We start from the raw sequence: 25,661 nt of genomic DNA, 5'->3' as shown, positions 1-25,661 counted from the left end.
TAATTTAAATTAACTCAGCCATAACAGCTCGAGTTAATATACTAGATGTTAAAATATATAAAGAACTGTCCCACACACCGGACTCATTTTAAATGAGCCTGGCACCCCACCCACACCGCGACCATTTCAATACAATTCTGGATATCCAAATTAAAAATCGAAAGCAATGTCCGACAAATGAACTGCATCAGGACTATAAAAACCAGACAAACCACCCTCAATGTCTACATTCTGGTATCATAATCCAATAACAGATGGCATACATTTAGAAAGCACCCTTTAAATTAACTCAGCCATAACAGCTTGAGTTAATATACCAGATGTTAAAATATATAAAGAACTGTCCCACACACCGGGCTCATTTTAAATGAGCCTGGCACCCCACCCACACCGCGACCATTTCAGTACAATTCTGGATATCCAAATTAAAAATCGAAAGCAATGTCCGACAAATGAACTGCATCAGAACTATAAAAACCAGACAAACCACCCTCAATGTCTACATTCTGGTATCATAATCCAATAATAGATGGCATACATTTAGAAATGACCTTGTTAATCCTTTTACATATTTTTTCGCAATGCTTAAACTCAGGTTGAACAACCAATTTAATCGGGGAATAATTTCAGAAAAAACAAGGGTAGTAGAAGGCATAAGTAAATTTAAATTAAGAAAATACAGTTTCAATTGAGAAATGATATCTAATGTATGTCTTTTGCCTATGTCATTACTGGAAACATGAAAAAATGATAAACTGGGATGTGGGCCAGGAAGAATAAAGCAAAGATAAGATCTGATGCATGTCACCTAATCTCATGCCAAGCAAACCATACCAACAAAGTCTAAAATGTTCAAGAGAGAAACCTAAATTATCACCATAAGTCCTAACCATAACCCTACGGAATGCCCAATATATAGAGGAATGACTGATGATTCATACGTTAAATGGAGGACCTGCAAATTAAGCAGACAAATTAGGACGTATATATGAGAGATACCAATTAGACTTCCATCTACCTATATTTTTAATAACATATTCGGGTAAACCTAACCCAGCAGCAGTAGTAGCAACCGCAATATGAAATGAGTGAGAAGATATGGGAAGGTGACTTAAACCCAGATTTTGCAAAACATTTTTTAAAACAAAGCAAAATTGGTATTTTGTTAGTGGCAAACCAGAGAAGTGGATAAGTAAGCGGCCATCAATAGCTGGATGGACCAATAAGAACTGATGAAGCAATGAAAAAGGACAAATTGAGGATGAAGAAAACTGATGTAACGTAATCCAGTGACCATGACACCACTGATCTGTTTTGCTTCGGTGGATACAAATTTGAACAAAATCTTTACCCAAGATCAAATCTGAAAAAGAAACACCAGATTCATCCTGAATATTGTTAGGCAGCAATTGGGAAATGCGAAATGCCCTGTAAAAGCATAGACAAAATGCAAACCGAAATAATAGTGATTTGTAATCCGAAAAACAAATGACAGATGTAGAAGAACAAATCTTCATTAAGAGTTCAATAGAAATAGGCAAACGTGAATCATGAGATACATTTGACTTACGATAACCTTTTAAAGCTTGTTTTATGGAGAAGAAACTCAAAGGAAAGCCAAGTAACTTGGAGAAATAGAAAATCCCAGCCAACTGTTTCAAAATATGAGAATATGAATAACGTAAACTCATCAATTGATTTAATAGATACAATATTCATTGTTTAGAAAATTAAATTCACACCTGACTTTTTTGAGTCCAGGAAACTACACCAAGAATTCCACGTGGCATTATAATTCGCCCGAGTGAAGGGAGCTAGAGAATTACTAATGGCAAAACCAACTTATGTTAAACCAGGTCCCATAGTTGTGATGGGCATAGCACTCTGCATTCGTCCGTGTCTGGGACCAAAGTTCGGAATCGATCCAACTGTAATTGGGACAGAGAATCAGCTACAGAATTATTTATGCCAGGAACATATTTAGCTTTGATCCATATATTCAAATGTAAACATTTAAGAACAAAATGATGAAGAACTGCTAATACTGGCAATGATTTTGATGATAAACAGTTTATAGCATATACAACAGCTTTGTTATCTGAATGCAAAAGAATTCTACGATCAGTGAAACAACCCCAAAGTTCAAGTGAAATCAAAACAGGGAAGATTTCTAAAAGTGTGGTTTTAGAAGTCAAGCCTTTTTCTTTCCAAGAAAGGGGCCAATCTCCAGCTGACCAATGCTCATACCAATAAACACCGTAACCGGTGGAACCAGAAGCATCAGTCATTAGATCAAGTTCATCAGAACAAAATGAAGACCATTACGAACAACCATTAAAGGTAACCACATTTTTTTCCAAACAAATAAACCTTCACGCAAATCTTTTGAAATCCGCACTAAATGAAATGGAGACTTAATGCCACAAATGGACCTGTAAAGTCTTTTAGAAAAAACCCTGCCAACTGGGATGACTCTTGAAGCAAAAGCCAACAAATCCAAAAGTTATTGTAAGGTTTGTAAAATAACCTTATGTTTAGAGACAACAAAATCAACTAAGTAAAGAAGTCTAGCTATCTTATCAGGTGGCAGGTGAAACTGCATTAAGTCAGTGTCAATTGTGACCCCTAAGAAGTCTAAACAACTAGTAGGAAGTACAGATTTCTCCACAGCAAGAGGGATTCTGAAAGACCGACAAACAACCTGCAACTCAGTAAAAAGATAAAGACATTCTTCAGAATCAGTGGGTCCCATAAAAAGAAAATCATCTAAGTAATGTAACCTTTTAGTCGAACCAGATTGATAACAAATAACCCATTTCAAAAATGTGGAAAACATCTCAAAATAATGGCATGACAACCCATAGGGAGACATTTATCAAAATAGAAATGACCATTAAAGAAAAACCCTAAAGAATTAAACACCTGAGGATGAATAGGTAAAAGCCCAAAAGTGGATTTAATATCCGCTTTAGCAAGCAATGATCCTCAGCCTAATTTATGGATTTTCCCCAAAGCGTCATCAAAAGAGAAATAGGAGACACTGCTATGCTCCAGATCAATGCCATCATTTAATGACAATCCTTTAGCATAAGAAAGGTGGTGTATCAATCTAAATGAATTTGGCTCTTTCTTAGGAATGATGCCCAAGGGAGAAACCCTAAAATTGACAAAAGGAGGGGAATCAAAAGGGTCAGCAACTCTACCCTCTAATACCTCTTTCAATATTTTTACTTCAACAATATCAGGACGTCTATGAACAGAAGGCAAATTAGGGTTGATTAAACAACTAGTACCTTGATAAACTGGTAAATTAAAACCATCTTGGAAACCCTCAAATAACCAGACCGCCATCAGTTGGTTTAGCCAAATGTGAAGCCATGGTAACATGTTTGTGTGATTCACTGGGGTGTCCGCTTTGAAGAAACTTAGCCTGTGGTGAAGGGGTAGAAGTAGAGGAAGCTTTCTTAACCACTTAAAAACCAGGCCTCTTTTTCAGACTCGGTGTTTACAAGTTTTTTGCTAAAAAATTACTTAGAACCCCCAAACATTATACATTTTTTTCTAACACCCTAAAGAATAAAATGGCAGTCATTGCAATACTTTTTGTCACAACGTATTGGCACAGAGGTCTTAAAAGTACACTTTTTTTTAGAAAAAAATTAACTTTTTTGAATAAAAAAATAAGACAACAGTAAAGTTATCCCAATTTTTTTTATATTGTGAAAGATAATGTTACGCTGAGTAAATTGATACCCAACATGTCACGATTCAAAATTGCGCCCGCTCGTGGAATGGCGTCAAACTTTTACCCTTAAAAATCTCCATAGACGACGTTTACAAAATTCTACAGGTTGCATGTTTTGAGTTACAGAGGAGGTCTAGGTCTAGAATTATTATATCGCAGATTGCGGCGATACCTCACATGTGTGGTTTGACCACCATTTTCATATGCGGGTGCTACTCACGTATGCATTTGTTTCTGCACACGAGCTCGTCGGGATGGGTCGCTTTAAAAAAAAAATTCTTATTTATTTTGCTTGATTTTATTTATTTTTTCACAGTTTTTATTTTTTTCAAATTGGGTCACTTTTATTCCTATTACAAGAAATGTAAACATCCTTTGTAATAGAAAAAAAGCATGACAGGTCCTTTTAAATATGAGATCTGGGGTCAAAAAGACCTCAGATCTCATATTTGGACTTAAATGCAATTAAAAAAAAAACTGTCATTTGAAAAAATGACAACAGAAAAATGGCCCTTTAAGACATATGGGCGGAAGTGACGTTTTGACATCTCTTCTGCCCTGATATGGTATGGAGACGGGTGGGGGCCATCTTCCCCTCATTCATCTCCATACCCAGCCACGGACAGGTCCCGATTGCCTCCGCCGCTTCTGACAGCTCCAGTAAGTGCAGATAACGGTGATCTCGCGGGAAAGTCACCGCAGAGACCACCATTATCATAAACAGAACCACCGTCTATAAAGATGGATACCTCAGTTGTGGCAGCAGCTGCTGCCTTTACCGAGATATCCATCTTTAAACTGCTGACATATATGTACAGGAGCAACAGGAATCTGGATGTGTTCCTGCACAAAATGTACACTCATGTTTATATTTACATGAATGAGGCCATTTGCATTGGTCCTCATTAAGGCTAAAACAAACACCCCGACGGAAACCAGAATTAACCAGAGGAGTTGGCTTTGTGTATTGTTTTTGTGGTAATAACAAGTTCAACCACAGTCCAACATCTTTGACACCCCACTTCAATGATTTGTGGACTGAAAGTTTTTGACGAAAGGACTCATCATAAAAAAAAACAGGCGAGACCATTAAAATTTTTATAATTTTATAAAGTTTCTAATATGATGTCAATGAGTTGAAATAGACTGCTACATAACTCAGACCAATGTTCACCTAAAACTCTGGCATAAATGCAGAACACTTGTAGCCAATTAGAGAAACTGCGTGGGACGGATTCAGATTTATCGTCCGCTATTTTCTCTACTTCCTTTTTTTCAAATCTATTATCTTTGAATGATGGAATTAAAGACATGATATCAATATAATCACCATTCCAAATTTTTGTTTTGACAGTCAAATTTAAATGAAAACAAAGTGGCGAGATTTCACAAGGCAACACTTCTCTGAAACAACTCTCAGACACTGTTGGATTATTAGATGGTGGATTGACCAGTAATAACTGTAGTATAGGAACAGAATCAGGCGGAATACTAGAATTAAAATCAAGCCAAACTCCCACTATACCAGTATCAGTAGAAGGGATAGACAAAGAAAGTTGCCCAATCTTTTTAAAAAACGTTCCTAAATTGCGAGTTAATCGCAGATTGATTGGTGATTATTCAACTCACCGGCTTGCATAGATGTTGCAGGGGAGAGTCAGACTCATTGATGTCAGGAGCAGGCGGAGCTACTTCATCAGAAGTACCCATATTGATTGCAGAGATATCAGCTGAGGGTGACACTGCCTGATGAATATCTGAAGTTGCAGCATGAGTATGTTGTAATGAAGATGGACCAACTGAAGAATTGTTAGCAGGCATCTTTTTTGACATCTTGTTGCAAGAAATTTGCTTGCTGCAAGAAAATCTTATTTTATTAGCATCAGATAAACTTTTTTATATACAGTTTTTTATATACAGGAACAGGGATTTGATCCTGCAAGCTTTCTGTATTCTTCCCCTGGATGACACAGCTGGTGAAACTGAGCATGCACCCGGCTGATGCTTCGGGTCTAAATGAGAAGATGATGACACAGATGGATGGGATCGGACTTCACTACACGAAGGAGTACCATAACCACCCAACCTACGTTGATTTCCTATAGTGGAAAAGGCCGGAGGAAATGCGCATGTGCCAGCCTAAAAGATCGGCTCCATTCCATTCCCAAAGTGGAAAGAATCCAAAGAGGTAAAGTCACTAACCCACAATGCACTGGATGTAGAAGGAGGATTATTACCCAGCGGAAGGTTCCATCCAGAAGAATGGGCGAAGGAGCCACCAAGTGTAGAATCACTCAGCAGGGGGAGAATAACCGGAGATGGAGGAATTGTTGCAGAAGGAAGAGCAGATTTAGGCAAAGCTAGGCATCGTTTCATCCACTCATCCCCATCAGCAGTGCCAGCTCTCTCCAACAATTGACACAGGAGAGTCTTGATAGTTAGTCTTCACGCTCCTTCTTCTTTCTTGATCCACAGTCGCAAGTAGCTCCTGCTCACTTGTATTTCCCTATATAATGGTTAGCTTGTGCTTTGCATAAAGATCAACGTCAAATAATGTTAAACCAATACCATTGTTTTATTTATTTTTAAAACTGCTGCTACTTTAACTGCTAAATTTATTCTTGGTCTGCAACGGTCCCATAGTTAGGCGGCATAAATATATTTGCCCCTCCCTTTTCCCATTCTTTAAAAGTTTTTGTAACTCTTGCTGGCAATTTGAAAAACTTACAATAACAGACCACTAGAAAGAACAACAAGCCCTTGCCTCAGCAATTGTACTTAAAAGGTTGGACACACAGTTCACCTATGAAGAATGATTGTCCAAAAAGACAGCCAACTGACAGGGTTTTGTCAATTGAAAGCCTGGTGTCATTTTTGAAAACAACAACTTAAACTTTGCAAGCATTAGGTGATACCTAATATTCTCTTTCTTAATCACTCCACCCAAATTAAGGAACAGTTTAGCTCAACTTTAATAAGTTGTATTTATTTTGTTAATTTTCCTTTGTTCCATTGAACATTGCTATGGCCTATCTCTATACTGAAAAAAAAAACGTAAGCATAGTGTTTGAGTTATTCACTGCATGTAACAACTTTGTAACGTGCATGCAAGATGTTTTCATTATTTCTACTTTTCTTTTCCAATGTGAACAATATTGACAGTAATGTACAGTATGCTTGAATGAAGGTGATGATACAAAAATAGTACATTTTGCTCTCCTGCAGCTGAAACAGCATTCCAGCACCATGGAGGTCCTCTACTGGCAGATTCACCTGTAAGGTGATATGTTCTGCTGTGCAAGTAAGATTCAAAAGCTGTATGCTAGTTTCTCTATTTGACAGGTGCACATTCACATTGTAAATTGGGTTAATTTATCTCTGGCATACCAGGTAAATGCTGCTGAATCTCACTTGGGGGACTGTCAATTAAGCACAATTCCCAGTGAATCCTTCATAAATATAACCCCTAAGAAAAATGAAGACAAAATCTGTGAAGAATCATGTTTTATTTTTATTAAATATAAATTGTGCTTAAATGTTTATTTCTTCTGTATAAAACTAGGCTATGGCCAACCAGTCATGACAATGATTAAAAAAAGTATATATTTTTTGGAAATGGAGAACACATCCAAGACGCAATAGGTGAACCTGCTAAATATGTTACCAGTAGGCAGTGAAAGTTCAAGTCACAGTTGTATTTTACATTTTTAAGAACAATTTCTTCTTGTTGATACTTTGCATAAAGATCAACGTCAAATAACGTTAATCAACAGGAAGGAAATGACCCATTGCTGTGTCCCTTATATGTTACACTATGTGTAAGGCTGCCAGTACAATGCTGATCACAGCAAGGCTCATGTTCAATTGGAAAGCTTCTATGCTCTTAAAAGAATACATTACTTTTAGTGTGACACAGAAAATCAGTAAGTACAACTTTTCAGGAAATACCTCTACCGTATAATAATGGACATTATAGACATTCTGTAGTTATGATTCAGCATAAATTAAATATAATAATCCCTGACACAGTACATCAAAATATTTTTTATTGGGATCCCAGTAGCATCTGATGTACCAGACTACAACATCAAACTGTACGTTTTTCAGTTAGTTCTCTTCCTAAAATAATTTTATTACAGTTACCGGGATAATGATAATTTCCATGGGACCACAGACGCTAGGCCAAACCTGCAATCATACATAACTTATCAAGAAAAACACTCCACAAATAATATTTGGAACAAAATAGGCCACTGCCTGATTCATTGGTTTAATTTTATAAACCAAAATCATCCAGAATTCACCAAAGCTCAACCCAGCCACTAAGACTCGGGCTAAACATCATCTCTTTTTAAACATATTCTCACATATCCCAAATGTCAGAAGGGCTTGAAAAACCAGCCCTCCTGTCACCATCACCCCATACCGCAGCCACCTCAATGCATGTTTGCAGGTTCAGATTAAAGATGTGCATTCCTACGTCTGATAAGTTTAAACCATCTAAACGATACATAATAAAGAAAAAGTGTAGCGCTAACAAATATAATTGATACTCATGCACAATGTATATAATACTTAGACATAATGATCCTTAAAAACCAATACGTGATATATTCATGGTGTAAAAAGAGGTGCAAGTGATACACTTATTATACAATTTGCAAAAAAAATAAGAAAGTCCTTAGAAAGTATATGTAGCACCAAAAATTGTGAAGGAAACTTGTTTGTGTGTTGATAGAAGATCCACCACCTCATAAATTGGGGGCTTACCGGAAAGATTGGACACAGATGGGTGTACACCCACTGGGTCAATCTAGCTTGTAACTGTGGGGATCCACAATGGTATCTGTACCGCAAAAGCGTTAATCTAGGTGACCCAGATGCTTGCAAGTATAATGTAATATAGGGGATAGATCCACTCAGGCATCCAACGTGTATATAGGAAAAATATCAAGATACATAGCATGATACTGTATAGACGATTAAAATTCGTTTTATTGAAGGTAAAAACACTCACATTTGAGATGAAAAAACAGCGCTTGTAAATATAGATCTTTGGCAATGTTGGTGGTGTCAGCAGTGGTACCAACAACACACAAACAAATTTCCTTCACAATTTTTGGTGCTACATATACTTTCTAAGGACTTTCTTATATTTTTTTGCAAATTGTAGGATTATTATGTCTAAGTATTATATACATTGTGCATGAGTATCAATTATATTTGTTAGCGCTACACTTTTTCTTTATTTGGTTACAACTACAGGATTAGATCACTTGTAAGTGTTAGCTGCTTACCCACACCTGCTATTTTTGACAGTGCGATATTTATTTATATATATCTAAACGATACATACCTTGAATTCCACCTTCAAAGTCAATATGATGAGGGGGCATGGCCTAACTCCGGACCTGAATGGACGCTTAATCCACTCTCTCCTGCACATAGGGGCAACTAAACTTGTATACAGGAGACACTAAATCATTCCCAGACATAGGAAAGGGAGACCGGATCCCCTCAACAGCCCGAGAACTCCTGGAACAAAACCAAATGTCTCAAGGTAGCATCCCAGCAATGTTCCGGACATCGCAGGGAGAAGGCCTCAAAGCCGCGGCCTCGCCTAAACCACCCGGCCCGCTCGGCGGCTCCGGCCTCGCGACGGACGGCACGATCGGTGCTCAAGGCCACACTCCTCAGCCTCCAACTCAGCACCCGTCTCCCCATCCCTGCAACCCATCAGCCTCACAAACCCTTTGCTTGGCAGACCTACAAGCAGTGGCTTTGGACATTAAAGCCATGCTGTCTGCAGCCATCACGGATCTAAAGACGGAGATGCAGGGCATTGCAGCAAGGATGGGATCGATGGAACAGGCCACATCACGCCATGCAGAGGCAATAAGACAGGTACAAAAATCTTCTGATATACATCTAAACCATATAATTGAGATTCATCGCCACTTAGAAGACCTCGATAACAGAGGAAGAAGGCATAACATAAGAATTAGAGGGGTACCAGAAGCAGCGGACCAAAACCCTGTAGAACACACTGCCACAACCATATTTAATGATTTATTAGACAGACCTCCAGATTCCCCTATTGACTTCAAAAGGATTCACAGAGCCCTCAGACCGAGAGGAAGAGACACAGATCCCCCCAGGGACATAATATGTTGTTTGGTAAACTTCCCCCTGAAAGAAGCCATCTTAAAAAAGGCGAGAGAGAAAAATAGAGTGTTGTTTAATGGAACTGAGATAAAATTATATCAAGATTTATCAAACATCACACTACAGCAACGCAGAGCTCTGCGTCCGATTCTTGACCAACTGCGTACCAGAGGTATACCATACAGGTGGAAGTTTCCATTCTGTCTATCAGCCACCTGGAGAGGTCACACAGCACTGCTACGCACGCCCGAAGACTTACAATCCTTCTGCGAAACACTCAACATCCCGCCAACTGAAGTTCCAGATTGGTATAACACATTTATGCTAAATGAAACATGGATCGAAGTAACAAACAACTATACTCCTAGAGCTCAAAGAAATAGAGATAGACGCCGCAGATCACCATCATCTCATCAAAACAGAAGAGGAAATAACCAAGGAAGTCTAGGACTCTCCCCTCCTAGACGCAGAGACCGCATGGATAGACAAGACCAAATGGACACCTGAATCGCATTCATCCACAAGAACCACAGACGCCATCCTACGCACGATTATCTTCAATCAAATTCCAGCTATCAAGTCAGCCCTTGGACCTTCAGTTGGAACAGCCTCAGACCACCCAACAAGAACTTATTCAACCACAGAGATTAGAATTTTAGCTTAAAAGCTAAAGGATTGTTTGCTTTCATCCCCCCCCCCATATTTTGCATCTTTTTCCTTTTTCTCCCCCCTTTATTTGTCTTTTTTTTTTTTCTCTCTTCTCTCTCTTCTCTTTTCCTCCTCCTTTTCTATTCTCCAATCCATTCTCTTCTTTAGCAGCGGGGTCGTACAAGATCAGAAGCACATCAATACACCCAAGCCAAAGAAAATATGTACAGATATCCTGATCAAAACTTTCAACACAAGGGTATGATAGATATGTTTGATCTAAAAAATGTATGTTTGTAGGTAAGATGTCTAAAGAATATTTACATCTTTACCCTGTAGTATATTAAGGTATGGCTTTACCCTTTACTTCATTTACTACTAACCACTAGCCATTCTTGAACCTTCACGATCGATAGTATCTTCAGGGAATCTATTAATCTTTTCCAAAAAATACGTTACATATAAAGTACACCAAATAAGCAATACAAGATGGGGCGGGTCCAGTGGTGGGGGGGGAGGGGGGAGGGGAGGAGGTGGGGGTGAGGGGAGGTACGTGGACGGGGGGGGAGGGGGAGGGAGAGGGGAGAAATATAGAAAGAAATGTATATATATTCTTCTAAATATAATAGAACTGTTAACACACCTGCTCTTATAAATAACAAAAGTCGCAAAAGTTATTGTGGTATTGAATATCATTGACTTTATTAGATTTAAAATGGTTGATTAACGTTTTGATTTTCGTAAAAAGGGTTGAACTTAAATCAACCCAGGTTGCGATAACTACAGAAGATGTATCTATTCAACATAAGGAATAAGCATGATGGTGGATCATTCAAGACATACTTTAAACGAGTCCACATAAGGAAACTTTCCTACACAAAAATACAATATTCTTTCCAAATTTTGCTGATTAGGAGGAGATTAATACTGTTAAACAACACTCCTAACAACAGTCGAACTTTCTGGTAAAATAGGATCTGGTTATTTTTGAGAAAAAAAAAAAAAAAAAAAAAAAAGAAAAAAGAAAGAGCAACATTTAATATGAGTCATGTCGACCACCATAATGCCTTATACCTACAATCCCTATCTAAGGGAAACATTTTCTTTCCTTTGAAACAAGAGTTCTGTTTTTCTTTTCCAAGTTTGTTTGATACATTTAAAGATTTATAGAATATGTAAACACTATGGTACTAATTAATTTACACGAAAATTTTCCATAGAACATACAGATCCCCTTAAATACAAGACGCTCTTAATTCCTATGACAAGGTCTCCCCCCAGTGGCTATCGAATATAATTATCTGGGGTATTATATCTTATCTACACCCAATAAACACATCAAAACCCAAAGCTCAAAAAGGCTCCTATAAAAAACAGGGTTCAATACTACCACGTTTCTGTACACAATCATTAGAATGCTCCTAAAACCCAATCCACACACAAATTGTATATAATATTTCATATTCTCCCATGCTCATAACGTCCTACATACATCCTGTAAGATCTGATCACTACAATTAGGTAGTTGCCCCGAAGTGCTAAGAATTTTAGTAAATAAAATAAAGGAAAAAGAAAAGAGAACATAAAGTGTCGAATTAAAATCCATCTGATCCTACTTAGACATTGCTCCCACACAAGGAGTGAAATAACTTTCGCTCTTTGAACTTACCGGCTCTTCTTAACAGGGTAGATTAGTTGATCTAAATCTACCTCCGGTATACTCTACCTTCCTATCCTTGAGGTAGGAAAACTTCTTCCCTCACCCACATCCCCCCCTCCCCCCTTTTTTTTTTTTTTCTCTCCTACTTCCCTAACCCCCTTTAGCCCCAGAGAACGTGTATCAGACCTAAAACAAGACACACAATTAAAGTAAACCTTTTTATACCCCTGAGCCCAAACACCCTAACTTTCAGACTCAGGAATATACTAAAAATGCCTATTCCTAAACAGCAGACTGTTTCAACGTCACTTAAGCTAATTTCAATAAATGCCAATGGACTTAACATCCCTGAAAAACGAACCAAATTCCTCAATGAATTTCATAAACTCAAAGCTAATATCATTTGCATACAAGAAACTCACTTTAAAACTAATAAAGCTCCCAAACTGCAAGATAAAAGATTTCCAACTGCATATCATGCCACCAATCCTGAGGGGAAATCCAAAGGAGTCTCAATTTTGATTTCCAAACAGACTCCCCTTCAGATCCATGATACAATGCTTGACCCAGGGGGAAGATACATATTCATTAAAGGGAAGCTGGGACCTCATCCCATCACAATTGCCAACATATACACCCCTAACTCAAACCAGGTAACCTTCTTTCGTAAAATAAAGGACCTTTTAACAAACTTCACGGCAGGTATGATTATCTTAGGGGGAGATTTTAATATTCCATTAAATCCGCTCATAGACACCTCGAATGGTACATCTAGCCTTCCTTTTAAAGCACTGAAACAAATCAAAATCCAACTACAGGAGCTAATGTTACATGACACCTGGAGAATCCTTAACCCTCAAACCAAAGACTTTACCTACTTTTCCACAATTCATCAAAAGTACTCTAGGATTGATTACTTTCTGATCTCACAACCAGACCTTGACTTACTGACAGACTCTACAATTGAAACCATGATGTTATCCGATCATCACCCGATCACCATAACATTAACTTTCCCAGAAAAATCTACCATAACTAAAACGTGGAGACTAAACACCACGGTCTTGAAAGACCCTTTAGACGTAATACACTTTAATGACAAACTAAACGAATACTTTTCACTAAATGAAAATGACGAGACATCTTTGATCACTCAGTGGGAAGCACACAAGTGTGTTATGAGAGGTGAGTTCATAAATAAGTTAGCTAAACTAAAGAAGGAAAAACAATCAAAAATAAGATCGTTATTAGACCAAATTCATAGATTAGAATTAACCCATAAAAGAACTGTGGCACTCTCTACATTTGAAGACTTAACCAAAGCAAGAACTCTACTCTCAGAAGAGTTGAGCATGAAAACTAAAAGACAATATATCTTGAGACATAAAATATATTACGAGCAAGGCAATAAAAGTGGAAGGTTGCTCGCAAAAGCAGTCCAAAACAAGAAAGTTGCTTCAACAATTCATCAAATAAGAGACAAGCAAGGCGCACCACATTCCTCGAATGAGGAGATTGCCAAACAGTTCGAGCTCTACTACCAATCCTTATACAACATCCCATCTAATCCCAAATGCCCACAAAACTCAGAGAAGAGAACAAAACTTATTCAAGAGTTCCTAGAAAAATACTGCCCACCTCAAATTTCTAAAAATACAGCACAAGAACTAGAAACGCCCATAACTTGTCTAGAATTTGATAAAGCCTTAAAAGATATGAAAATTGGAAAAGCACCAGGCCCAGACGGGTTACCCATTCAATACTACAAAACATTTACCAACATACTAAAACCAAGATTTTTAAAAGCTTTTCAATCACTCTACTCCGAACAACATACCCCCAAACAACTTTTGGAAGCACATATAACGGTAATACCAAAAGAAGGCAAAGATACAACTCAGGTTACTAACTATAGACCAATTTCCCTAATTAACGTCGACATTAAGATATACGCCAAAATATTAGCAAATAGACTCCTACCCCTGCTCTCTTCCCTCATTTCCTTGGACCAAGTAGGCTTTATCCCGGGAAAAGAGGGGCGAGACAACACAACCAAAGCAATAAACATCAATCACTGGCTAACAACCCAAAAGAAACAGGGTTTCTTCCTCTCCCTTGATGCCGAGAAGGCGTTTGACAGAGTGGCCTGGGATTTCATTGACGCTACATTAAAACATATAGGAATTCTACCCCTAATGAGGTCCTATATCAAAGTACTATACTCAAATCCATCAGCAAGAGTTAGAGTAAATGGCCACCTGTCAAACGCCTTCAACCTCCGCAACGGCACAAGACAGGGATGCCCCCTTTCACCACTATTGTTCGTCCTCACATTAGAACCACTATTAAATAAAATTAGATCCAATCCAGACATCAAGGGTATTGATATCCACAAACGCACGTACAAAGTTGCAGCATTCGCCGACGATATGCTTCTATTCCTTTCAGAACCCCATATATCCCTACCCAATGTCATTCAAGACCTAGAATATTTCCAATTACTCTCAAACTTAAAAATCAACCACTCAAAATCTAGCGCCTTAAATATCACACTACCATCAAACTCAGTAGAATTATGTAAAAAAAACTTTCCCTTCTCGTGGGCCAGTCAAAGTATAACATATCTTGGAACTGAAATCCCTACAAATTTAAATGACCTCTACAAACTCAACTACCTACCCATCCTAAAAGAGACACAGGATGATTTAAAAAGATGGAATTCTCTAAATGTTTCTTGGTTTGGCAGAGCTTCTCTAATCAAGATGACAATTCTTCCTAGGTTTCTGTATGTGATGCAAACGATCCCCATCAAACTTCCATCCTCATTCTTTAAATCATTCCGTAAAGCATGCTCTACTTTTATCTGGAGGAGCAAACCACCCAGAATTAAATTTTCCAGACTAAACCTACCTAAAAATAAAGGGGGGATAGCTCTGCCGGACTTACAGAAATACCACCAAGCTGCCCTTCTGACAAGAATAGTAGACTGGAACATCCACGACAAAGTTAAAGACTGGGTTAATTTAGAACAATCTCTTTTCTCCCACCAATTGAAATCCTTCCCATGGATCTGTCCAAAGCACCACCCAAAAAACACTAAATCCCACCCACTTATCGGTTCCACACTTGAAATATTTAACAATACTTATAAAAAAAACAACCCACTCCCTTGGATGAGTCCTCTAACACCATTAAAGAATAATCCAGACTTTCTCCCAGGTACAGAAAAAAATTTTCTATCTAAGTCATGGCCACACAAAGAAATTCTTGTCAAACACTTCTTCAAAAATAGTAAACTATTATCAAGAGACGAAAAAAACAAAGACAGCGAACCTCCCCAGATCTCTCAATGGAATTACATACAAATTAGACATTACTTGACTAGCAATGAGAAAACCCAACACTGGACTAGACCTCTTACGACACTAGAAGGCCTTTGCACCAAAACAACCCCACAGAGACATATCATATCTATTCTATATAACTCGCTCTTTGTGAGTAATTCTGAATTCTCCAGCTCGTCATGCCAAGCCTGGGAACAAGATCTTAACCTAACTCTGACAGAAGAAAACTGGGAAAGAATTTTTATATACGCACATAATGATTCTCTTAATGTCGCCACTCAAGAATGTGGCTTTAAAATCATCACTAGATGGTATAGAACCCCCACCCTATTGCACAAATTCTTTCCCCAGACCTCGAACAGATGTTGGAGATGCAAACAGGAGGAAGGCTCGATGATACACATCTGGTGGACTTGCCCACTTATCAAAAATTTTTGGAAAATGGTTCACTAAACCGTCACTTCAATCACCTCAGAAAACTTAAATTTCAACCCAGCACAATACCTATTACACTACAATACTATTCCCAAAAAACAATACCAAAAATCTCTAACCATGTTTATGGTAAATGCTGCAAGACACTGTATCCCATGCCACTGGCGCTCCAACTCTATACCGTCAAAAAAAGAATGGTTCCGCAGAATAAACAATATAGAAAGAATAGAAGAACTCATAAGCATATCTCAGGAGAAAATAACTTATTTTGCTTCAACATGGTACAAATGGATAGAATTCAAAAATTCTCAGACATACAAAGCACTCAACATTTAATAGGATTCACAAGAAGGTTTAAGAAAATATAACGAAAATAAAAGGTAATTTAAACAATCCCATACCCCCCCCTTTTTTTTTTTTTTCTCTTCCCTCCTTCTCCCTTCAAGCCATAATCTGGGTCAGTTATTACCCATAACTCCAATTCAAGATTTCCATGATGTTACTTGAAAAGATATTTAGCATAAATAAAAATGTTCATTTTTGTAACTTTCTACAACCATACTGTATGTATATACCGTTCTTTACTGTATTTAAACCAAATGTCATATGTATCACTTTTATGCAAATGTACTATTACAATGCCTCCATGTAATTACATGTTCAATCAATAAAAACTTTTGTGAAACAAAAAAAAAAAATATGATGAAAGGAAATCCCTAAATCTGGAACAAGAAACTTCTCCAAAGATCTGTTCACTCTCTTACAAACTTTTTCTAGGGGCTTGAATGTAACCGATTCCAACCATCTTAACCTTGGTATTATTTCTGAAAATAACAAAACTGTATTTGGGGGCTTGGTTTGGTGCTGGACCTGAATGGACACTTGACTCCCGAGCTCCTGTCCACGGAGATCTAAGCTGAAGCATAGCCAAGCCATCTACTGCCAGACATGGGGAAAAACTCGAGGGATCCCTCCCCAGCTAGATCCCGCTCTCCCAGGGGCTCCGGAGCGCAGATAAGCCACAGTACACCAGAGATCTTCCGGTCCTAGCCACGCAAGGCCCCGTCTTCTACTCGGCCCTCCAGCCTCAGCACCTCAGGCAGAAATTACAACAAACCTCCATGATACTGCCATCCAACAATTGTAGGGATGAGCTTCGAGTTCGAGTCGAACTCATGTTCGACTCGAACATTGGCTGTTCGCAAGTTCACCGAACAGCGAACAATTTGGGGTGTTCGCGGCAAATTCGAATGCCGCAGAAAACCCTTTAAAAGCCTATGGGAGAAATCAAAAGTGCTAATTTTAAAGGCTAATATGCAAGTTATTGTCATAAAAAGTGTTTGGGGACCCAGGTCCTGCCCCAGGGGACATGGATCAATGCAAAAAAAAGTTTTAAAAACGACCGTTTTTTCAGGAGCAGTGATTTTAATAATGCTTAAAGTCAAACAATAAAAGTGTAATATCCCTTTAAATTTCGTACCTGGGGGGGTGTGTATAGTATGCCTGTAAAGGGGCGCATGTTTCCTGTGTTTAGAACAGTCTGACAGCAAAATGACATTTTGAAGGAAAAAACTCATTTAAAACTACCCGCGGCTATTGCATTGCCGACAATACACATAGAAGTTCATTGATAAAAACGGCATGGGAATTCCCCAAAGGGGAACCCCGAACCAAAATTAAAAAAAAAAAATGACGTGGGAGTCCCCCTAATTCCCATACCAGGCCCTTCAGGTCTGATATGGATATTAAGGGGAACCCCGGCCAAAATTAAAAAAAAAAAATGACGTGGGGTTCCCCCTAAATTCCATACCAGACCCTTCAGGTCTGGTATGGATTTTAAGGGGAACCCCGCGCCAAAAAAAAAAAAAACGGCGTGGGGTCCCCCCAAAAATCCATACCAGACCCTTATCCGAGCACACAACCTGGCAGGCCGCAGGAAAAGAGGGGGGGACGAGAGTGCGGCCCCCCCTCCTGAACCGTACCAGGCCACATGCCCTCAACATTGGGAGGGTGCTTTGGGGTAGCCCCCCAAAACACCTTGTCCCCATGTTGATGAGGACAAGGGCCTCATCCCCACAACCCCGGCCGGTGGTTGTGGGGGTCTGAGGGCGGGGGGCTTATCGGAATCTGGAAGCCCCCTTTAACAAGGGGACCCCCAGATCCCGCCCCCCCCTGTGTGAAATGGTAAGGGGGTACAAAAGTACCCCTACCATTTCACTAAAAAACTGTCAAAAATGTTAAAAATGACAAGAGACAGTTTTTGACAATTCCTTTATTTAAATACTTCTTCTTTCTTCTATCTTCCTTCATCTTCTGGTTCTTCTGGCTCTTCTGGTTCTTCCTCCGGCGTTCTCGTCCAGCATCTCCTCCGCGGCATCTTCTATCTTCTTCTCCTCGGGCCGCTCCGCACCCATGGCATGGGGGGAGGCTCCCGCTCTTCTCTTCTTCTTCATCTTCTTCTCTTCTTCTTTTCTTCTCTTCTTCATTTTCTTCTCCGGGCCGCTCCGCACCCATGCTGGCATGGAGGGAGGCTCCCGCTGTGTGACGGCGCTCCTCGTCTGACAGTTCTTAAATAATGGGGGGCGGGGCCACCCGGTGACCCCGCCCCCTCTGACACACGGTGACTTGACGGGACTTCCCTGTGACGTCACGGGGAATGCCACAGGGAAGTCCCGTCATGTCCCGTGCGTCAGAGGGGGCGGGGTCACTAGGTGGCCCCGCCCCCCGTTATTTAAGAACTGTCAGAAGAGGAGCGCCGTCACACATCCGGAGCCTCCCTCCATGCCAGCATGGGTGCGGAGCGGCCCGGAGAAGAAAATGAAGAAGAGAAGAAGAGAAGAAGAGAAGAAAAGAAGAAGAGAAGAAGATGAAGAGAAGAGCGGGAGCCTCCCCCCCATGCCATGGGTGCGGAGCGGCCCGAGGAGAAGAAGATAGAAGACGCCGCGGAGGAGATGCTGGACGAGAATGCCGGAGGAAGAACCAGAAGAGCCAGAAGAACCAGAAGAACCAGAAGATGAAGGAAGATAGAAGAAAGAAGAAGTATTTAAATAAAGGAATTGTCAAAAACTGTCTCGTCATTTTTAACATTTTTGACAGTTTTTTAGTGAAATGGTAGGGGTACTTTTGTACCCCCTTACCATTTCACACAGGGGGGGGCGGGATCTGGGGGTCCCCTTGTTAAAGGGGGCTTCCAGATTCCGATAAGCCCCCCGCCCGCAGACCCCCACAACCACCGGCCAGGGTTGTGGGGATGAGGCCCTTGTCCTCATCAACATGGGGACAAGGTGTTTTGGGGGGCTACCCCAAAGCACCCTCCCAATGTTGAGGGCATGTGGCCTGGTACGGTTCAGGAGGGGGGGCGCACTCTCATCCCCCCCTCTTTTCCTGTGGCCTGCCAGGTTGCGTGCTCGGATAAGGGTCTGGTATGGATTTTTGGGGGGACCCCACACCGTTTTTCTTTTTTTTTGGCGCGGGGTTCCCCTTAATATCCACACCAGACCTGAAGGGCCTGGTATGGGAATTAGGGGGACTCCCACGTCATTTTTTTTTTTTTTTATTTTGGTTCGGGGTTCCCCTTTGGGGAATTCCCATGCCGTTTTTATCAATGAACTTCTATGTGTATTGTTGGCAATGCAATAGCCGCGGGTAGTTTTAAATGAGTTTTTTCCTTCAAAATGTCATTTTGCTGTCAGACTGTTCTAAACACAGGAAACATGCGCCCCTTTACAGGCATACTATAGACACCCCCCAGGTACGAAATTTAAAGGGATATTACACTTTTATTGTTTGACTTTAAGCATTATTAAAATCACTGCTTCTGAAAAAACAGCCATTTTTAAAACTTTTTTTTGCATTGATCCATGTCCCCTGGGGCAGGACCCGGGTCCCCAAACACTTTTTATGACAATAACTTGCATATTAGCCTTTAAAATTAGCACTTTTGATTATTCATGTTCGTGTCCCATAGACTTTAACGGTGTTCGCGTGTTCGAACGAACTTTTTTCCTGTTCGCATGTTCTGGTGCGAACCGAACAGGGGAGTGTTCGGCTCATCCCTAAACAATTGCAAGCCTCTTCTCACTCCCAAAACACTCAGATCAGAGACATCCAAAGGCATATGGAAGATTTGGACAACCGTGGACACCACCACAATTTATGGGTAAGAGGCATCCCTAAAACAATTGAAAACAACCAAATTACAAAGGCCACAATTGCCATCTTTAATGATCTTTTAGGCAGACCTCCTGAAATGCCCATCGAGTATGAACGCTTACACAGAGCCTTAAAACCCAGAAGCAGAGACATTGATCCCCCCAGAGATGTTATATGCTGTCTTGTTAACGTTAAACTAATGGAGGCTATCCTACACAGGGCCAGAGACCGTCGTTCCCTATTCTATCATTGAGCGGTTATAAAACTGTTCCAAGATCTCTCGCTCATCACCCTATAGAACAGAAGAAACTTACACCCTCTGCTTGATCTACTGCATACTAAAGGGATCCAATACAAGTGGAAATTCTCCTTCTGCCTCTCTGCCTCTTTTCAAGGTTGCGTGGCAAACCTGTGTCTGCCGGAGGATTTACCAGCCTTCTGCAAAACAATAAATCTCCCCCGTATTGGCATTCCAGATTGGTACAGCACGCTTCGTCCTCCACTTATGAGAAGAACCACTTCCACTGATGCTATCCCAGTCTGCGATGACTTCCACATAAGACGCAGCAGATCTACTCCACCAAGGGAAGCCAGTTCCTCTGATTCCCGGAATACCATGATCAACAGCCCAACTGGCTCTCCGGCTCACAGGAAAGCCCACCATGAAGGATCTGACTGATCAACCTCACTCTTCTCTTCCCATACTTCCCAGTCCCAACTGTTCCATACCAAGACAGGAACATTCATACGACACCTGTCTGTAGTGAATGAGACAACTAACATATGGAGATACTGTTTACACCAGAGATAACTTTTTCTTTTTTCCAGTGATTACTCTCACTAGGTGTTCCTGACCATTTGAAAGACTGTCCTTCAGAAGTCTGAACTATCACAACTGACATCACTTCCACCTGAATTGTAAGCCTAAACTTCACCTCAGGAGACCCCCCCGGTCTCAAAGGTAAAAGATGCTTATTTAAGGCCACTCAAATGCCCTTAAGCATACAACAAAAGACTGAACTGTGAGATCAATATACTCATATTGGCGGGTATACATCCTTAAGGGCATAATTCCCACTCAAAATACCTCTCTCCATTCTTCCTTGGCCCTTTCTTCTCCCCCTCTCCATACCCGTTCCCATTCCCCCCTTTCTCCCCCTCCGATCCCCCTACCCTCCCTCTAACCCTAACTATCCCTAAATGTATTTCATGTATATAATTTCCTTGATCTACTGACAATAGAATTATGCCGCGTACACACGGTCGGACTTTTCGTCTACAAAAGTCCGACAGCCTGTCCGACAGACTTCCGACGTACCTTCGGCGGACTTGCGGCAGACTTTGTTACGAACGGACTTGCGCACACACGACCACACAAAAGTACGACAGCCTAGTACGCGGTGACGTACACCAAGTCCGACGAGACTATAAAACGGAAGTTCAATAGCCCGTACGACACCCTTTGGGCTCCTTCTGCTAATCTCGTGTTTATCTCGTGTTAGTAGAAGTTTGGTGAGAGACGATTCGCGCTTGTGAGACTCGTATTTTTCAGTTCGTTTTAACTGTTGTTCAGTCTGTGCTTGTGAGGTTTGTATCTGCTTTTCAGTGCGTTTGGTCAGTTGGCATTGAGAAATCTTTGTTTTATTGGCCGCTCGTTCCTGATTTTCAGGTCGTTCTTCACAGGCCTTGCTGTTCTTCAGTGCGTTCTGTTTAGTGCGTTCTGACCAGCCGACCGTTTTGAAGCCATGTTACCTGTACGTACTCGTCGTCGAGCTCGTGCATTGTATGTGCTTGGTGCTGTAGTTTATTCTTCAGCCCAAGACCAGTCCATGAACAGGGCGAGGAGGAGTTCATGGACCAAGAATTGGTTGCTTCAGCGTGACCAGTTCTGTCACATGCCTTTGCTCCGTGAGATCCGTGAGAATAATCCTGAGGATTTCAGGAACTTTCTCCGGATGACGGACCCCGTTTTTGACCGTTTGTTGGCTTTGCTGACCCCCTATATCAGCAGGCAGGATACCTGCATGAGGCAAGCCATCACTCCGGAGCAGAGGCTGGTCGCTACCTTGCGGTATTTGGCCACAGGGAGAAGCCTGCAGGACCTTAAGTTCTCGACAGGCATCTCCCCCCAGGCTCTGGGGATCATTATCCCAGAGACCTGTTCTGCCATCATACAGGTCCTGCAGAAGGACTATATTAAGGTAAGATATTTTTCTTTTATTAGCATCACATGTTCTTTTATGTAATCTTTGATAATATAATGTATTTCTTGCTTCAAACACTACTTACCATCATTGCAATATAGTGTGAATGTCCCCTTTTTATCCTCACACATGCTGGATTTTTTTCCTGTTATTTTTTGTCATGCATGTATATTTTCCTTCAATAACCTTCCCAGCATGAAGTGATGGGAACATATCCACCTAGTCTACTCATTTGGAATGTATTTTGTTTGAGTGTATTTAGTTTGCTGCTAATGAGCAATTATCTAGATTTCACAACCCCCCCCCCCCCCACCTAAACTCACTCCAAATAGTTTGCTGCTAATGAGCAATTATCTAGATTTCACAACCCCCCCCCCCCCCCCACCTAAACTCACTCCAAATAGTTTGCTGCTAATGAGCAATTATCTAGATTTCACAACCCCCCCCCCCCCCCCACCTAAACTCACTCCAAATAGTTTGCTGCTAATGAGCAATTATCTAGATTTCACAACCCCCCCCCCCCACCTAAACTCACTCCAAATAGTTTGCTGCTAATGAGCAATTATCTAGATTTCACAACCCCCCCCCCCACCTAAACTCACTCCAAATAGTTTGCTGCTAATGAGCAATTATCTAGATTTCACAACCCCCCCCCCCCCCCACCTAAACTCACTCCAAATAGTTTGCTGCTAATGAGCAATTATCTAGATTTCACAACCCCCCCACCCCCACCCTCGTTAAAATTTGCTGGAATGTTCTGTGGTGTTGATTTGTCTAAAGCAAATATATGTGGCACTTTGCAAAATGCATGTGCACTCTACAAGTGCATTTGTTCCAGTGCTTTAGTAAATGAGCAGAAGCTCTGCTGATTTCCATCATCAAATCATATGCAAGCCTCAAAGTGTTTTCATTAATTGCCCTTGCATGTGATTGTGTACTCCTTGCAACATGAATGCCTTTTTACATTACCTCATTTACTGTAAGCTGGTTAGCAACTGCACCTGCAGAGTGCGACAACTGCAGTCTTGTAGCCTTTTTAGTCCCTAAATTCCTGCGTGTCCTAAAAGTAATTTTTTTTAGGGATTTCACAACCCCCTAAAATGTAATCAATGTTCCATCAGAGGGGGTGAGCAATCTGATAAGTGTGCCTTTCCATATTAGTTATTCCAGAACAATTAAATTATTGAATGTTATACTGATGCTGGGGAATAATGTTTTTAATTGTCTAATTTTCTTGCAATGTTAGCTTACAAATTAATTGATTTTGGTTTTCTTTTTTGATTTCCCAGTTTCCTTCAACGCCACAGGAATGGCAGACTGTGGCATCCCATTTTGCCAGCCGTTGGGACTTTCCCAATTGTGGAGGGGCTATAGATGGGAAACATGTCCACATTGTGCCACCACCCCATTCGGGGTCATATTATTTTAATTATAAGGGGTTCCACAGTATTGTTTTAATGGCGGTGGTGTCGGCACACTATGATTTTTTATATGTGGACGTGGGGAAGAATGGCCGGATGTCGGATGGAGGAGTATTTGCCCAGACGGAGTTCTGCCAGCGTCTCCAGAGTGGTGGCCTGGGATTGCCACCTGATGAGGATAACGTGGAAGGACTCCCCTTTGTCTTCATTGCCGATGAAGCCTTCGCTCTCAGCAAGCACCTCATGAGGCCATTCCCCCAAAGAACACTCACCCCGGAGAGGAGGGTTTTTAATTACCGGCTGGCCAGAGCTAGAAGAGTGGTTGAGAATGCGTTTGGAATTCTGGCCAGCCGGTTCCGCCTGTTTCAAACAGCCATTAATTTGGCGGAATACAAACTTAATTTTATCATTTTATCGTGCTGCATTCTGCACAACTTTTTAAATAAGCATGCTCCAAATTATATAGGCACAGTTGGGCCTGAGGCCGGACAAATAGAAGCCAACCTTACAGGCCTGGATACTGTCCGTACTGGCTTGGCCCCCCAAAGTGCCCGTCAAGTTAGACAGCAATATGTTAATTATTTTATGGGTAGGGGGGCCATTGCAATGGGCCAGGATATATAATTTTTGCCAATAAAAAAATTATTGATGAAATCTTGCATTATATTTATTGCTTGCCTTTCTTTTGGGCTGTCTCCTAGGTTATGGTCGAGCAGTTGTAGTGCCAACTGTATTGTAATTTTAAATGTCTAAATAAGCTCCATTGCCACTGTAAACAACTTTTTTACAATTATAACTAAAATGATACTGAGCCTTGAAATAACAAACCACACATTTATTTAATTCCTATAAGGAGATGTTTTTATTAATGGTTGTTATGCATTCAGTTCTGCATTTAGTATAAAATGTTCATTGACAAAAATAGAATGATATCTTAATAATGTAGCAAAATATAATTATATCTAAATATTTATACCTAAATCCACAAAAAATTATTTTTGGCTTTTTGATTTTCACAAACAGGCTTTTTTTTTGGTTTTGGGAAAATCAAGTTTTGTTTTGTGTTTTTTTTTTTTTTTTGTTTTTAAAGCAATTTTTGTGTTTATGTTTTTATTTTTTTAGCAAGTTATTTTTGTTTTTATTATTTTTTTTGGAATAAAGTTTGTATATTTTTGTTTTTTTGGTTTTTTCAAATCAAGTGTTTTTTAATTTTTTTTTTTTTTTTTAATCATGTTTTTTATTTTTTTTTGGTTTTTTAAAATCAATTTTTTTATTTGTTTTTTGTTTTTTTAAAATCAAGTTTTTTCTTTTTTTTGTTTTTTTAAAATCAAGTTTTTTCTTTTTTTTGTTTTTTTAAAATCAAGTTTTTTCTTTTTTTTGTTTTTTTAAAATCAAGTTTTTTCTTTTTTTTGTTTTTTTAAAATCAAGTTTTTTCTTTTTTTTGTTTTTTTAAAATCAAGTTTTTTCTTTTTTTTTTAAAATCAAGTTTTTTCTTTTTTTTGGTTTTTTTAAATCAAGTTTTTTTTTTTTTTTGGTTTTTTTAAATCAAGTTTTTTATTTTTTTTGGTTTTTTAAAATCAAGTTTTTAATTTTTTTGGGTTTTTTAAAATCAAGTTTTTAATTTTTTTGGGTTTTTTAAAATCTATTTTTTAATTTTTTTGGGTTTTTTAAAATCAAGTTTTTTATTTTTTTTATTTTTTGTGTTTTTTTGAAAATCAATTTTTATTTTTTTGTGGATTTGTGAGGTATTTACAAGAAACAGCCCTCCTTTTTTACATTAGCTTAAACAGCCATTTATGTTCTGGCCAAAACAAAAAAGAGAAGGCCCAGAATGGGGTCAGCAAAACAGGAAATGAAGGACATGATTGATGTTTTGGGGTTTAAAAA

This window comes from Aquarana catesbeiana, linkage group LG01 (assembly GCF_042186555.1).
Source record: "Aquarana catesbeiana isolate 2022-GZ linkage group LG01, ASM4218655v1, whole genome shotgun sequence".
NCBI classification, from domain to species: Eukaryota; Metazoa; Chordata; class Amphibia; order Anura; family Ranidae; genus Aquarana; species Aquarana catesbeiana.
Note: the sequence above shows the minus strand (reverse complement) of the source record.